Source organism: Dermacentor silvarum, chromosome 10, assembly GCF_013339745.2.
Source record: "Dermacentor silvarum isolate Dsil-2018 chromosome 10, BIME_Dsil_1.4, whole genome shotgun sequence".
Taxonomy (NCBI): domain Eukaryota; kingdom Metazoa; phylum Arthropoda; class Arachnida; order Ixodida; family Ixodidae; genus Dermacentor; species Dermacentor silvarum.
Genome location: NC_051163.1, coordinates 153,392,437 through 153,408,113, shown reverse-complemented (window position 1 = coordinate 153,408,113; position 15,677 = coordinate 153,392,437).

Here is a 15,677-nt window from a genome sequence, read left to right as displayed (position 1 = left end):
TATACGTACGACCGACTGATCAAAGATGCTGCCCTTTCAGTCTCATAGTGCCGATATACCAACCCTCCTTTCTCGTGTATCATCACTCTGCGCCTAGCAAAGCCTTAATTCTTTAGCTGTTGCATGTAATTTAGCTAGGCTGGCGTCATTTTTTTTTTTTGCTCGGCTGCCAGCGACTCTCTGTCCACACATAAGAGCCGATCAAAGTTCTTTGAGGCTGGTGACAGTAACAACCCTGTTTCGTTGGCGCGTACATCAGCTGCCTCTCCCTGCAGGCGTGAATTTTGACACCTGTCTTGTGATACACTCTCGTTGAGCTGGTCAGCTGGTAGGATTTTCTCAACCGCTTGCGTCAAATGGCAGCAGTGCGTCAAGTGGCAGCGTGGTATTTCTTCAGTACAAGAGACAAAACAAAGAAAAAACCCGCAGAGTCACGCCGGGAAGAATTATAGGCAAATGTTACGAAGGGCAGAGTGGCGTCCTGAGTCATGATGGTCGACAGAAACATACATATCAAGCATGTCTTAGTTCTATGAAGACGCTCTGTGAGGCCTTTGGTCTGGGGGTGGTACGCCATTGTCAACTTGTGTTTTGCAGTGCAGGAGTGCAAGAGGTCCGGGACAACCTTCGATATGAAATAGCCGCACCCGTCTGTGAGGAACTCTCGAGGAGCGCCGTGGTGAAGTATAACGTCTTCGAGCAGGAAGTCGGAAACGTTGGTTACACAGCTGGTTGAAAGCGCCAGAGTGATCACGTACCGGGTCGTGTAGTCGGTAGCAACTGCTATCTACGTAGTGCCAAGAAGGTCAAGACCAACCCTAAAGAATGGCTCCAATGGTACGTCAAGGGGTTCAAGGCAGCCAGCTGGGAATACTGCTGTTTTCTTGTGGCGCTGGCATTTTAAATGCGAATGCATGTCTTAGTCGGGGCATGTCAGGCGTCTGTCGGTGTCCGCGCGCCGGCAGGTGTTATCTCTCTGCTCTCACTCCCTCTCCCATAGCAACAGCTGCGGGCGCGCGCTCTTATCCTCGCCCCTAGCAACCGTAGCAGGTGGTGTGGGTGGAGTAGCGGAGAGTGAGTGGAGAGGAGGAGCGCGCTCTGGCGTGTGAGGACGTTGACTGCCGTCTGCGCCAGATCACGCAGCGTCTGAACGAGCCCTTCGGAGGTTTGGACGTCATCCTCTGCGGCGACTTGCGTCAGCTACCGCCCGTGCGCGCGAGCGAAATCTACAAGCGGTGCCGCAGTGAGGACGGACTCATCGGACTCACCGTGGTCACGTGGCATCATCTAGAGTACTTTCCCCTCGTGTGAGTCGTTCGACAGTCTGGCGTCGGCTTCTCCAACGTGCTCACAAAGATTGGAGACGCCCGCGCGCTGGAACCGGATGAGGTGCGGCTGCTGGAATCGCGCTTCGTCACCGCCGCCGAAGCCATGGAACGCGCGCCCTCTGCCGTGCGCATCTTCTACTTGAACAACGAGGTGACTCGCTTCAACGAGGCCGTTGCGCAGGCGCAGGGAGACGGCGGGTACCGAACGCTGCGAGCTCGGGATGAGTTTATCGAGTGCAAAACGCCGCACCTGCTGGAGAACGCCTAGCGCAGGGTGGAGCGGATGGTCAGCAACGAGTTTGCAAACCTCCCGCGAGAAATGTTGGTCGTGATCGGCAAGCCCTACATGATCACCTCCAACATTGACGTTGTGGACGGTTTGGTCAACGGCGCCGTTGGAGTCTTGCGCATGTGCGAGTTTGAACAGAGATTATTGTTGGAAAGGGTGAAAGATTGGGTTAAAGTGCAGCGCGATAACTGTCTCTCAGGTCAGCAACGAGTTTGCAAACCTCCCGCGAGAAGTGTTGGTCGTGATCGGCAAGCCCTACATGATCACCTCCAACATTGACGTTGTGGACGGTTTGGTCAACGGCGCCGTTGGAGTCTTGCGCATGTGCGAGTTTGAACAAGGAGGAGAAGAAGAAGAAGAAGAGGAGGAGGAGGAGAAAGACGCGCGAGGCGTCTCTGGCTAGAGTTTGACGTGCCCGGCACCGGCAAGTTGACTCAGGCGCGCGCGAATCGCGCCGTGCACGAGGCCAAGAGCAACGGCTACGTCATCAGAAGCGTCACCTGGGTACCCATCGAAATGCAGTCTCTCACGCTCACCATTGACCGCAAGGCCGGCATTGCCTGCAAGCGAGCGCAGTTTCCCTTCGTCCAGGCCAGCGCCATCATTGTTCACAAGTCTCAGGGGGGAACGTACGCCTCGGTCGTGTACGAGTACGCCAGGACGCACCCGCAAAAGCTCGTCTACGTTGCGCTCTCGCGCTGCACCAACCTCAACGGCCTCTACCTCACAAACTGCGACGGAGACCACACCTTCTACCATCGAGAGGCCAACCCGGAAAAGCCCATGATGGACGAGTTTCGCAGGCTCGAGAGTCACCGCTTGCACACCGTCACGCAACGATACCTCGCCGCGTTGAAAGAACAGGAACTGTCTCGAGTGTGCGAAGGCGGCTCCAGAGAGTTTACGCTCGCGCTCCTCAACGTTCACTCTCTCTCTGTCCACGCGCTTGACGTTGCCAGAGACCCCGTGCTCGGCAAAGTTGACCTCCTGTGTCTCACCGAGACTTGGAATAACGGCACTGCTGCCGGTAGTGGTTGTGAGGACGCTGTGGTTCGCGGGTACGACGCTGCTGCGTGCGCGCGCGCCGTTGCCACTCGCCGAGCGGGCGGTGTGGACGTGTTCCTCAAGCGATACCTGCCTTTCAGCGAAGAACTGCGACAGCAACGGCAGTCCTCGCTTCTCGTCCTCGATCGCTGCGTCTGCCCTAGTGTCAGTGGTGGTCTGTGTGAGGATGGTGCCGACGACGCCGTCAAAGAGTACTACTTTGCTCGAAGCGGCAAGGATGGCGAATACTGCGGCGTTAATCTCGTTGCTAACGTGTATGGGAACCTCATATCGCATGCCGTTGCCACCTCGCCCGTTCGAGACACGTCTCCGTACAAAGACTTGTACACCCTTGCCTACACCGGAGACGGAGTCTTTGTGGTGACCGTGTACCTCGCGCCCAACCTCGCTCGTGACGCCGTTGCCGCGCAACTGGACGCGGCTATGGAAAGTGTGTCTTGGTTGGTGACTTTAACGTGGAGGTGAAAAAGAAGAGCGGCGAGTGGTTGGTGGAGTACATGCGGACAAAGTACTCTATGCAGTGTGCCTCCGCCGAGTCCGACAAGTGTCCGACTACCATTCACGGAAGTTGCATTGATCTGGCCTTTACCCGAAACTGTGACGTGCGCATGCTTCTCAAAGACCCTTTGACTGTACACTTTAGCGACCACAAGGCTGTGATTATGGCAGTCAGGTACAATGACGACACAAACAGGTGCTGATGAATGTGTAAATAAATAGTTACGGTACAAATCCTCGTCTCGTCATTAATTTACGCCATTAAAATTACTACGCCGTGTACTCTCGGCGCAACAAATGCATTCGCATTTCCTCACGATTCCCTTCGGGGAGGTGGGGACTATTTTTTTCACAGGAAGCGACGTAACGGCAGCCGGAACGGTAAATTCCGGGCCAGAAGAAGCGATGTCGAACACAGTCATACGTCCTAGAGATTCCGAGGTGACCCGCGGTAGGAGTGTCATATAACTCTATGAAGACAGTTTAACGCATGTGTGCAGGAATAACCAAGAGCAGTTCAGGACCGTCAGGTTGCGTGTTGTAACGGTACAAGACGCCATCCTGCAGCACAAACGTACGTAGGGAAGGGGATGGTGGCTCAGAAGCACGGTGTAAGAATAAGGAGTAGTGCTGACACTCTCCCCCCAACGAGCGCGAACGCGCCGCTCGCTCGCGTCCAGATTATGTTCGGTTTGGTTGCAGCCGGTTCGGCGCCGTCGTAGAGGGCGTTGCGGTATGCGGTCCCAGCCTCGGCGGGAAGGCGCGTGCTTCGCTGTCTTTGTGCGTTTTGTGCTTGCATGTGCGACCGTGCTGTTTTGGAGGCACACTTTTTGTCCACGCGCCTTTCATCATCGTGTGCTTGTGTATTGTTGCCACGGGCCCTCGACCAAGGTGGAAGCGGCCTTCTGAGAGTTTGAAATGGGTAGAAAGTGCTTCGTCACGAATTGCAATTCTGGATACCGAACTTGTGCGGAGCGTCTGCCTCTATTCAAAGTGCTGTCCGACAGCGGTCGTCTAGAGCAGTGGCGCCGTGTAAATCTGAGGGCAGACTGAACTCTCAATGCCTACCGACCATGTTTGCGCCAAGCATTTCTCAGAGGATATGATATCGACGGCATATTACGCGGAGCTCGATAAAATGGTGCTACTTGACGCGCCAAAGAGCCCTGTTCTGTCTGTAAATATAGTTCCCGCCTTATTTGCGAACTGTCTAAAGAACCTCACACGGTCAAATAAACCTCGAAAGCCGCTGCGGAAGAGATAACCTCCAGTGTGCCACAAAAACTGCTGTGTGCGACAGCAGTCTGTGCAAATTTTACTGCATGTATAAGATATACTCTGGGTGTCTTAACTATCATGCACCAAGATTTAAAAATATGAAAATGTCACATAGCTGGACAGAACCAAGGCAATGTTGTCTGTCGTCTCTTGGAGATACTCAGATTATTTTTTGCATTCCGCCTTATTACATAATTATTTTCATAACTGATTAATCAACTTTTCTAATGCTATAATTAGATAAAAAAGTGTGAACGAGAGAATTGCACAGCAACATGAAAGATTCCCGATACAGCTTTCTGCTGCTCAATACGTGATACATAAACGTGTTTTCCGAGCGTGAAAGAAACCCGCGAATAGACTCGAAATTGCCTCGAGGCACTTTGCGTGTAGTCGTGGGCCTCTTTCACGCTCGGAAAAATACTTCTACGCAGCGTGTATTGAGTAATAGAAAGCTGTATCGGGAGTTTTTCATGTTTCTCTCTAATTTTCTCATTGAAACTTTAAATATAACTATAATATTTGAGAACTTGATTAATTAATTAAGACTAATCATGTAATTAGGCCGAATGTAAAAAATAATCTCAGTATCTCCAAGGAACGGAAAACAACATTACCTTGGTTCTGTTCAGCTACGTGACATTTACATGTTTTTAAATCTTTGTGCACCCCATCTAATAGTGCTGTTTTCTGTTCAGATGTGTGCCTGATTTTCAAATTTGTGCCATCCTGGATATTGAATGTTTTTTTGCAATGCGCGTGCGGTGTATATAACAGGCTTGCATGTTTTTATTCAACATTTTTGCATTGTGGGAATGTATGAGAGCGTAAGCTTCTGGGAAGGCTATCCTCTATTAAAATTATCGGGCTGCTTCATGCACAATTTTTTTTATTATTCTGTCTTTGCAAAATAAAAAATAAAAAGTCTATGAGATTATTGTGTGCTGAGTATAAGTGTATTTGTGGACAGGCTGTAGCGTGCAAGGTCAAATACGCTTGCATTGGCACATTCTCATATGCAATTTAAGAATAAAGAAAGTCACCTCTTAGATCCTGCAAGAGTCACTCGCTCCCCAAATGACGAAAGCCAAATGAATAATATACACAGTCTATGTTAAGTGGAATTGAAATAAAAAAAGATTTTACAAGTAAACTGTATTAGTGATTGTAATCCAAGATAAAACGCCTGCCTTCGTCCCGCCTGATAAATTATCCTTTGAAAGATTTCTTTACATAGCTATGTGATTTCTCATCATAGGTTGAACAGCCACTTTGCTCTAGTGCTTTACATATCGCAAGCTTGCGCCGTGTCATTTCTTAAATTATATCGCGCCGACACTGAATTCGCGTGACTATGCTTTAACGGCTTTCTGAATTTGAATTTTCTGGTGCAGTCACTATTTTCTTCTGATCGAGGGGTAGCACGCGGGCTTACATTACGCTTTCATGTTTTTATGCTTGTATGCATGACTAGATCGGCCGCAACAAAATGTGCGCGCGAGCGGAATGTCAGTGGGCGTTGAGTGCTGCCCGATCGATCCGTGTTCACGTCATTCACGCCCGGCGTAATATACGTTCATGTTAGCAAAGCATTCAGCCTGGTACACTTATCACCTTAATCTGAAATAACGAATTTCCTTCGCGCTTTCAGTTTTACTGGCGCCACTATGAACGAAAATTTAACGGAGGCGGCGGAATGCCAAGCCGCCGGCGCCGCTAAGCTGGGACCGCTGGCCGCGGCGCCATCTATCTGCTCGCAGCAGAGCTACTCGGTGCGCACGCGCGCGGCCGAACATAATCTGGACGCTCTCTCGCGCGCAGTGTCAACACCTAAATATTCTTCCACCGTGCTCAGAAGTCAGCCGGAGAATGACGCCTCGCAAGTAGGGGTCTTGGGATTGCTCTTTTCCGATGTTCTGAAACGCCGTAAGCGACAGCACGCAGATATACTCGCAACTGTCTGGAAGCTCCGGTGGGTCTACTGGATGGCGCGACAAGCAATCAGCATCTTTATGCATTCGGCCGCTCTTATGAACAACTGTGTATGAGTAATCGTCGAGTCGTAGAGCCCACCCCCCGCAGGGGCGTCTGCGGCAGCAGGCGTTTGGTGTGTGGCGACACTGCGGACCCCAGCACTCGAGGGTTGGACGCTCCCACGTTTAACCATGCGTGGCTTAGCCGTGTCCCGTGAAAAGGGGATCCTGGGGGTTGAGCCGATGCCGGGTGTTTGGACTTTTACGCCCCTCGGCGGAGGCAACACGCCCCTTTGGCCTCGGTTTCACGTAGACGGCACCTCCGCACTGACCCACCCGGGGGAAATCGGTAGTTGCCTTTTATTTATTTATTTATTTACAGAATACCTGCGTCGCCTCGAAGGCATTATCGCAGGGGGGGGGGGAGGGGGGGGCAGGTAGATAAAGATATGTTAAATCATTCACAGAAATAAAGAATAAATGCACAATGCCTGTCTCTCTCTCCCTCCAACCTTCGTCATTCTCTCTCACTTTCCATCTCTCCTGTCTTCTCTTCACTTAGTTTTACTTCCAATTTTCCAGGCAGCAAGGGTTAACCTGGTGTAGTTTATCCAGCCTTGGGTCTATTATATTAGGTTATAGTAGCTATGTACAGTTGGCGTCTTCGTTGCCTTCGGGTGTCGTAGCGTACCCTTGTCGGGCTCGGTGGTGGGCGGCTGGCATAGCTGCCGAAATATAGTTCCCTTTATGGCTTTTTCGTCATTCCCCTGACTCCCTGATCGCCCTCGGAAACGAGGGTGCACTGAAGATATCTTTCAAATCCTTGGTAACAGATTACAAGATTTCCCCCGATTCCATGCCATTCATTCTGATAACTCTGAAAATACGATGAGAATGATCTCACCCTTCCTCGTGTCAAAGTGTCCCACCGAAGCTCTTGGGGCAGGCTACAAAGCATCAAAAATGGCTAGCGGCGACCTCCTTTTGGAACTCCGCGATACGAAACAGCACGAAAAACTTCCAAACCTAGTGTCATTCGGGGAAATCCCGGTGACAATATGCCCGCATAGAACTATGAACACCAGTCGTGGCGTTGTCTCCGACGATAACCTAATGCAGCTGACAGAAGCTGAACTGTTGGATGGCTGGAGCGAGCAAAACGTGATCAATGTTAAACGGATTATGCTAAGGCGGGACGGCAAGGAGATCAAAACCAAGCATCTAGTACTTACTTTTGGCTCAAGTATCCTGCCCGAGACAATCGAGGCAAGCTATGTAAAGGTACGGGTCAGACCCTGTATTCCAAATCCTCTTCATTGCTTCAAGTGCCAGCGTGTCGGCCACAGTTCCCAGAACTGCCGAGGCCGACAGACATGTGCTAAATGTAGTTCCGGTGACCATGCCTCTGAAACATGCGAAAACACTCCACGCTGTGTCAACTTTGATGGCGAGCATGCCGCATACTCGCGGTCATGCCCGTCTTGGAAGAAAGAAAAAGAAGTAGTTACGATCAAAGTAAAGTAAAATATAACTTTCAAAGAGGCTCGCAGGCGGGTGTCATATCTGCCTAAAGTCAGTTTTACCGACGTGGCGCGTCAGTGGGCGGGGCCACAGTGGCACCCGGTGGCTGTCCGGCCCACATAGAGTGAGCCGGCGGTGACGCCATTCCCCCCTCGGCGGCTGCGGCTAACGCTGCTCCGCTGCCCCAGAAGAAGGGGCCATCGACCTCCGGGCTGGGTTCCTCAAGGGTCTCGTCCCTTGAGACGAAGCCATCACGTCAAACCAACCGCTAGCGCGTGTCCAGCGCCTCGCAAGAGCCGATGGACATAACCAGCCAGACGGCGCTGTCAGCGCCTAAGGAGCGGCGAGATTCTCGCGATCGCTCCAAAAAAATAAAGATCGCGCATCAGTGGGCTCGACAAGGACTCTGTGAGCTTACTTGTAATCTTTTAAACACACAGCACAAAAAACACTTGAATGATTGAATACACAAATAATACAGTGGAACGCCAGAGGACTCCTCCACAACGTCAATGACGTCAAAGAAATCCTACACAAGTGTTATCCTAAGGTGCTGTGTGTTCTTGAGACACGCCTTAAATCTACACAATGCAACCTTCTCCGGCAATACGCCATTTTTTGCAAAGGCCGCGATGAAACTTTCGTGTCATCCGGCGGTGTTGCTATCGTAGTTGACAGCGGTGTTGCCTGTCGAGAACTGAAACGTTTTACGCCCCTAGAAGCAGTTACTGTCCGAGGGGTGTTGTTTGACAGGCCTAGTCACTATTATCTTTATATGCACCCCTCTTAATTATCAACTTAATAAAACTGAATTTCAAAACTACATAGATTAACTTCCACACCATACATAGTTGTCGGAGATTTAAACGCACATAACACATTGTGGGGCGACTCTCGTTGCGATTCGAGAGGTCGCCTAATTGAAAACGTTCTCTTTTCCTCAGGAGCTTGTTTACCTAATTAGAAAGAGCCAACGTACGACAGCGTGGCGTTTAATGCATACTCCTCCATAGATTTAGGTATCGTGTCGAGTACACAATTCCGTACCTGGAGTGGTCCGTTCTCAAGAACCCCTTTGGGAGCGACCACTTCCCAATCATGTTAAACTTAACAAAACAAGATGTATGTTCCCCCACACATTCACCGATGGAAGGTTGACTCGGCTAACTGGGAGCGTTTCCAAGAACAAACGTATTTAAGCAGGGATGATATTGCCTCTTTATATATAGACGATGACGTAGCGTATATAACAGGCTTTATAATTGAGACTGCCACAACATGAATCCGTCAAACTAACGGACTGGCGAATAAACGTCGTGTCCCGTGGTGTAATGAAAAATGCAAAAAAGCACAAAAAATCGAAACAAAGGTTGGGGACGACTTCGCAACTCGCCAACCAGAGAAAACTTGATTAGTTTGAAACAAATAAAGCCCCAGGGTAGACGAACACGTGGACGGGCTAAAAGGGAGAGTTGGGAGAAGTACATACATCTCCAGTATAAATTCTTACACGGATGAGACGAAAGTGTGGAATCGAGTAAATAAATTAAAAGGCCGGGAGGTACACCCACTCCCCTTAGTAAGCACTTAAGGGGAGAGCCTCGAAGATCAGGCAGGTTGTCTGGGTGAATACTTTGAATATGTCCAGTGAAATATGTCCGGAGGCAATATGTCTAGTGCGTCACAATACACACAAGCATTTCTGAGGTTCAAAGAAGGCGAAGAGCCGCAGCCCCTTAAACGTAAAGGTTCATCGAGTGAGACATACAACTATCCATTTATTTTAACTGAACTTAAGGCATCCCTAGCTTGCTGCAATAACTCGACGCCAGGCGGCGATCGTGTCATATATGAAGTGATTAAGCACCTACATCCTGAAACTATGAAAACACTGCTGTATCTTTTCAATGCCATGTGGGCGGATGGGTATATCCCGTCCTCGTGGAAGGAAGCTATAGTTATCCCCGTGCTTAAACAAGGCAAAGACCCAACCCTAGCCAGCAGCTACAGGCCAATAGCGCTAACAAGCTGCCTTTGCAAACTATTCGAAAAAATGATAAACAAGCTCTTAATCTGGTTCCTTGAAAATATCAAAATACTGGACACCTTCCAGTGTGGTTTTCGAGAAGGTATGACTACAACAGACCACCGTGTCCGCATTGAGGCATATATTAGAGATGCTTTCATACATAAGCAGTTCTGTCTGTATTTCTAGACCTAGAGAAAGCTTACGACACCACATGACGCTTTGGAATTCTCCGAGGTCTTTCAGCTATGGGTGCTCGTGGCAACATGCTAAATACAATCGAAAGTTACGTCTCTAATCGCACATTTTGCGTAAGGGTGGGCAGAACTTTGTCTAGGTCATTCACACAAGAAACTGGTGTGCCACAGGGGGGTGTGCTTAGCTGCTCACTATTTATTGTAAAAATGAATTTCCTGCATATAGTTATCCCACGCACAATGTTTTATTCCGTTTATGTTGACGATGTCCAAATAGACTTCAAGTCATGCAATATTGCCATTTGCGAACGACAAGTGCATTTTGATATAAACAGATTGTCCAAATAGGCAGATGAAAATGGTCTTACAGTGAATTCCAAGAAGAGCACTTGCGTACTCTTTACAAACAAGAGAGGCGTAACGCCAGTTACAAATAGTGAAATCAAAAGAGATGCGCGCTCTGTAAGCAGCGAGCACAAGCTTTTAGGAATGATTTTAGGTTCTAAACCAACGTTTCTTCCTGATCTTAAGCACTTTAGGGCAAAATGCTTGAAGACAATAAACCTTTTAAAACTTCTGTCACACACAACATGGGGGAGTGATCGAAAGTGTCTGCTTAGCCTTTATGACAGTCTTGTGTGCTCACGCCTTGATTACGGAGCTATTACGGAGCTCACGTATTAAAAAATTATTTCTTTTTAATCGAAACGATGAAAACTGTGCGCGCACACAGGGCGCGACATTTCCGACGTTTGAAATTTGCACTATTTCCCGCGCGTTCCGTACGTGGCCGGCCGGTGCACTGCGTTACCGCAAAAAAGATAATTTGTTCCTTAAAGAAGCTAAGCAGAAAACTTTCATACTCTTGCAAACCGCAGAAATTGTGAATACATACCATTACAGCACAAGATTTGTTAATAACTATTACAATTGATGTCTATGAAAGCGTCTATTTGTATGCGCATTTTTGTGTGAATGCGCATTTGCGCTGTTGACTCTGGCGCATTCCTGGTTGCGTGCTGAGTTTGCTGCGTTTTCTGTGCCCTTTTATTGCCTCGCTGTGATGTCTTTGGTATATTCCAACATGTTGCTCGCTCTTTATGGGCTACTTATTGCCTCAAAGATCGCCATGGTCGCCTCCGATTCAGCCACATCGAAGGTGAGTGAGTGTTTCGGATTCCCCTTGCTCGTTCATTGCGACGCCATCAACAAAAGCGCGAAAGTGCGTACAGCGCCGATGCGTGTCTTCCACGCGCCTCTGCGCTTGTTTTCATTACTATTACTAACCTTCCGTTGCGAGAATTGCTTGTGCAACACTAGATTCGGAATATTGAACATGGAGTTTTGTCCTGATATAACTTCACAACGCACTTGTAGCGATGTAAAGCAGCTATGTGGAGCCAGCTAAAACTGGACATGTTGTGCGCGCCACAATTTTTCGTACGGTGTTCCAGCACCGATTGATGTTAGCCCTAATAATGAGCGCTCGTGCTCTGCCGTTTTGGTGGAAACAATGCGACGTTAAATCATCCGAACTGTATTGTAATCAAGTATATTTCGTTCGCGCCCCGCCGTCCGTTGACGTGCATCTACTACATGGCGTGTCGGGATCGGCGAAAATATGCGCGAGGTGTTTTGCCGTTCGAATATAATCCGCTGCGCTGTTTGCTTCAGGGTCGAGTGCCCATAGTCCGGTGACACGCCGTGCGGTAGACACATGCTGTGCCGAGATAATCATAAATATTTTGAAGGGTGTATATTTAACCAACAGTTACGACAGCCGTTTCTATGAAAACTATTTTATTCTAGGCGGACCTGTGCCCGTCAACAAAACAGACTGTACACTCAACAAAAGCGTCCCTCGAGCTTCGCTTCTTCGAACGTCGTTCTCCACTTCGTCGCCTCTTGTCGTGTGCTAGTCGTCCGATTCTCGCGCACGAGCCACCGGTCTGTCAACACCGACCGAGCGTCGCCTTGCGGTGCTTTGATTGGCGCTTGCGTGTGGCGGCTCCTTGAAACACAGTTAGGGTGTAGCCGTGGTCTTTTTGTTCTCGCAACGCTGGCGGCAATATGCGATTCTATATGACAGGTGAGATAAAAAAGGGGTGGTGCCAGCGAATGCTGTGAAATCATCACGTTATGTGTGGTTTGTTTTCCGCCGGTACGCTCGCGGTCAACTTTTTTTTTACCCATTATCTCCCTTCGACGCCATCGAGTGCTTCGCGCAAACGGCTTCGCGTAGGCGCTCTATAGTCACGGAAAAGGCAGACTCTGTGGAATTATAAGTTCTGCTTTAGTCAGTGAGTGAGTGAAATAACCTTATGTAGGCCCGGAGAAGACGCAGGGGAGACCCCGTGTCACCCGTAGTGGGATAAAACTTTTAAATAATGTAATCGCGGGAAGTTTCACCCTTTGACCCTTCAGTAACTGATTGATTTAACTAAGTTCGAGAATGAGTAAAGGAACGAGGTGCTTGGGCATATTTTTCATGTCGTCCCACTGTGCCTCTAGCAGCATGTAGGCGTTATCGACAACATAAATGTCAAAAGTAATCAATCTGTTTGTGACTATAGTAGAAGCGGAAAGGCTATGTCAATAAGTTATTTTTGCTTGAACTCGCACACTATAAAGAGGAAAGAGAGTGAAAGGGGAGCGCATCCTTTTGAACTAAATGACGCTGTGACACGAGCTTGGAACAAAGGTTTGTTGATGCAGCTCTTCTATGGAATACTTTGAGAATAAGCAAACTGTAGGAGCAGCAGTTAGACGGGGAGTAAAAAATGCAATACTGGTTTTATATGAAGGAGCTACCTTTGAGATTTGGACGCAATAGTTCAGTAGATGAGCAAAAATAAATTAAAAGTGTAGGAGAGGAATTCAAAATAAATTATTTGCTCACCTCACACTACCGGTGGCAAGAGGAGCCAAGCTATATTGTTTTAAATGCAAAGCATTTCCTGGCGAACAGTTGTCACTTTGACAGTATCTATCTATCTATCTATCTATCTATCTATCTATCTATCTATCTATCTATCGATCTAGCCGCGTACGTCTTGGTACTCTCACGGTCGTATCGTTAACTTGGTATTCACCAAAATTGGCATAGCATGAGAAGAGTTTATGACGAACATTAATAATAGGTTATGACCTGAATATCATGGCCTGTGTGTCATGTAGGTCATGAAACAGCTGCCTATGGCTTGGTGCTCTCATGGTCGTGTCGTTAACTTGGTAGGTACCAGAATTGGCTGTGTGAGAACACTGTATGACGAACATAAATGATAAATCATGACATGAATTTCATTCTATGCGTGTCATGTAGGTCATGAAACAGCCACCTAATATGACAATGACCCAGCGAAAAAAACATTAACACTCAAAAAAACACTGAAATGGGTTCGGACGTGGGTACTAAGGGAAGGAAACACTAATTGATGATGGTAGAAGTCATAGTCATCAACACGACTCTGCAAAAGTGACAATAACTCAGCGAAAAGATTCACAATCAAAAACCACCGAAATGGGTTGTGAGGTGGGTAGTAAGTGAAGGAAATACTTAAGGATGATGGCATTAGTGAAAGTCATGAGCATGACTAAGCAAAAATGACAATGACTCAGTGAACAAAATCAAACCGCTGAAATGGATTCGGACGTGGGTACCAAGTGAACCAAACACTAAAGGATGGTGGTGGAAGCCTTAGTCATGAGATCCACTCAGCAAAAAGGCAATGACTCAGTGACAAAAGATTTGACACTTAAAAACCACTGAAATGGTTTCACACATAAGTACTAAGTCAGGAAAACACTAAAGAATGCTGGTAGAAGCCATAGTCATGGCCATGACTCAGCAAAAATAACTGACTCGGAGAAAGAATGTTAACACTCCAAAACCAATGTAATCGGTTCGGATGTGGCACTAAATGAATCAAAAGGCTAAATTGATTGTCGAAGGCATAGTCATGACTATGACTAAGGCTTTTGCCTTAAAGTCTCCTAGGTCTAGCTCAGGACTCATGAGATGAATGTCATGACATGTGTCTGTAGGTCATGAAACAGCCGCCTACGTCTTGGTGCTCTCATGGTCGTTTTGTTAACTTGGTAGACTCCCCGCATACTGCTTTGCATAACATCGATTCCCACACGGCATGGGATCTGCCGGCTTTTCAATCACTCATTTATATCCATCCATTTATGTCAGCCTAATGGTCCATGTAGATGTTTTAATTGTTGCTTTTGACTTATCATGGCTTCACATTTTAATACTGACATGTTTTCAGAACCAAAATGACCCAGCAGGCGCCACAGCCGGAATGCGAAAGTTGAATTCTTTGGCTATTCATCGTCTAGTATCACTATGCTCAAGTGCACTGACGCTTTGAGAATGTATTGCCAGGAGCCGAGGAAAAGCATTGCTGATGCAACCGAAAGCATTTCCTCCATTCATCAGTTGGTGCCCAGTGCCTTGAATAACAGCGATGACTTAATCTCTCAGCTCAGAGAGCCCTTGCAACTGCACCGGGAAAGGGAGAAAATTTCGGTATCACTTGTGAACAAATTAGATGTAGAATGTGCCTTGTCAGAGTATATGCCTGATATATGAGGGGGGGGGGTACAGAAGCTTGATATCATCGGTACTACAAACTTGAAATAGGTGTACACATTAGGCTTCAACCTTAAGGCACGTCTTTCCAGTTTTAACAGAGTAAAAATATTCTGTCCAATGCAGTACTGCAAGTCACCGCAAACCAAAAAAAGTTGTCGCAGTTTCACCTGAAAGGCGAAGCATCAATTGCGATAACAAATTTGAAGAGAGCTATACGGAGTAATGATAGCAGCTTTATCAGCTGTATAAACTTGGACATGTAGCAGCACCGGCAACACGCAGAACTGTTGTCGACGCCATCGGCGTTTTGCCCGCGTTCGCTCAAAATGCGTGCGGCGTTGGTGACTGTTGCCGGAGCTAAACGTCGCATCCCTTCCCTCCCCCTCCCCCACGCCTTTCGTACGTCGGAAGAAGGCACGTTTGCTCTACATATATGGTGATTGTAGAGGAGGAAAGAGACGCCTACTTCTGCAGCCCTTAAGGGAGCACAGCGCAGAACGCGCGTTTGTTCTCCACCGGACCAAGATCACATCTTGTGGGGATGCCAAAAGAACCCTCCCCCGAGAGAACTTTTTCGGCGAGCTCCTTCACACGAAGAGTGGGAGATGAAGACGAAAACTTACAACCCGGAAGACCAGATACGGTTGGCGGAATGGACTGATAGCGTCGCGGCGAAGCAGACGCCACACTAGCCTATTCCGCTGGGAAAGAAAACTGCACTTAACCTCGATAATAAAAGTTTATTCTCTCTCTCTCTCCGCCGTGCGTTCACTACCCGTGAAAGCACGCGTCCCTGGCCCCCTTTCACTCGCACATACAGCGTTCGGCGCGCGGCGACGATTTCATCTCCATTGACGTCATACGGAACCTCACGGCGACGGCGACGGCGACGCCGACGG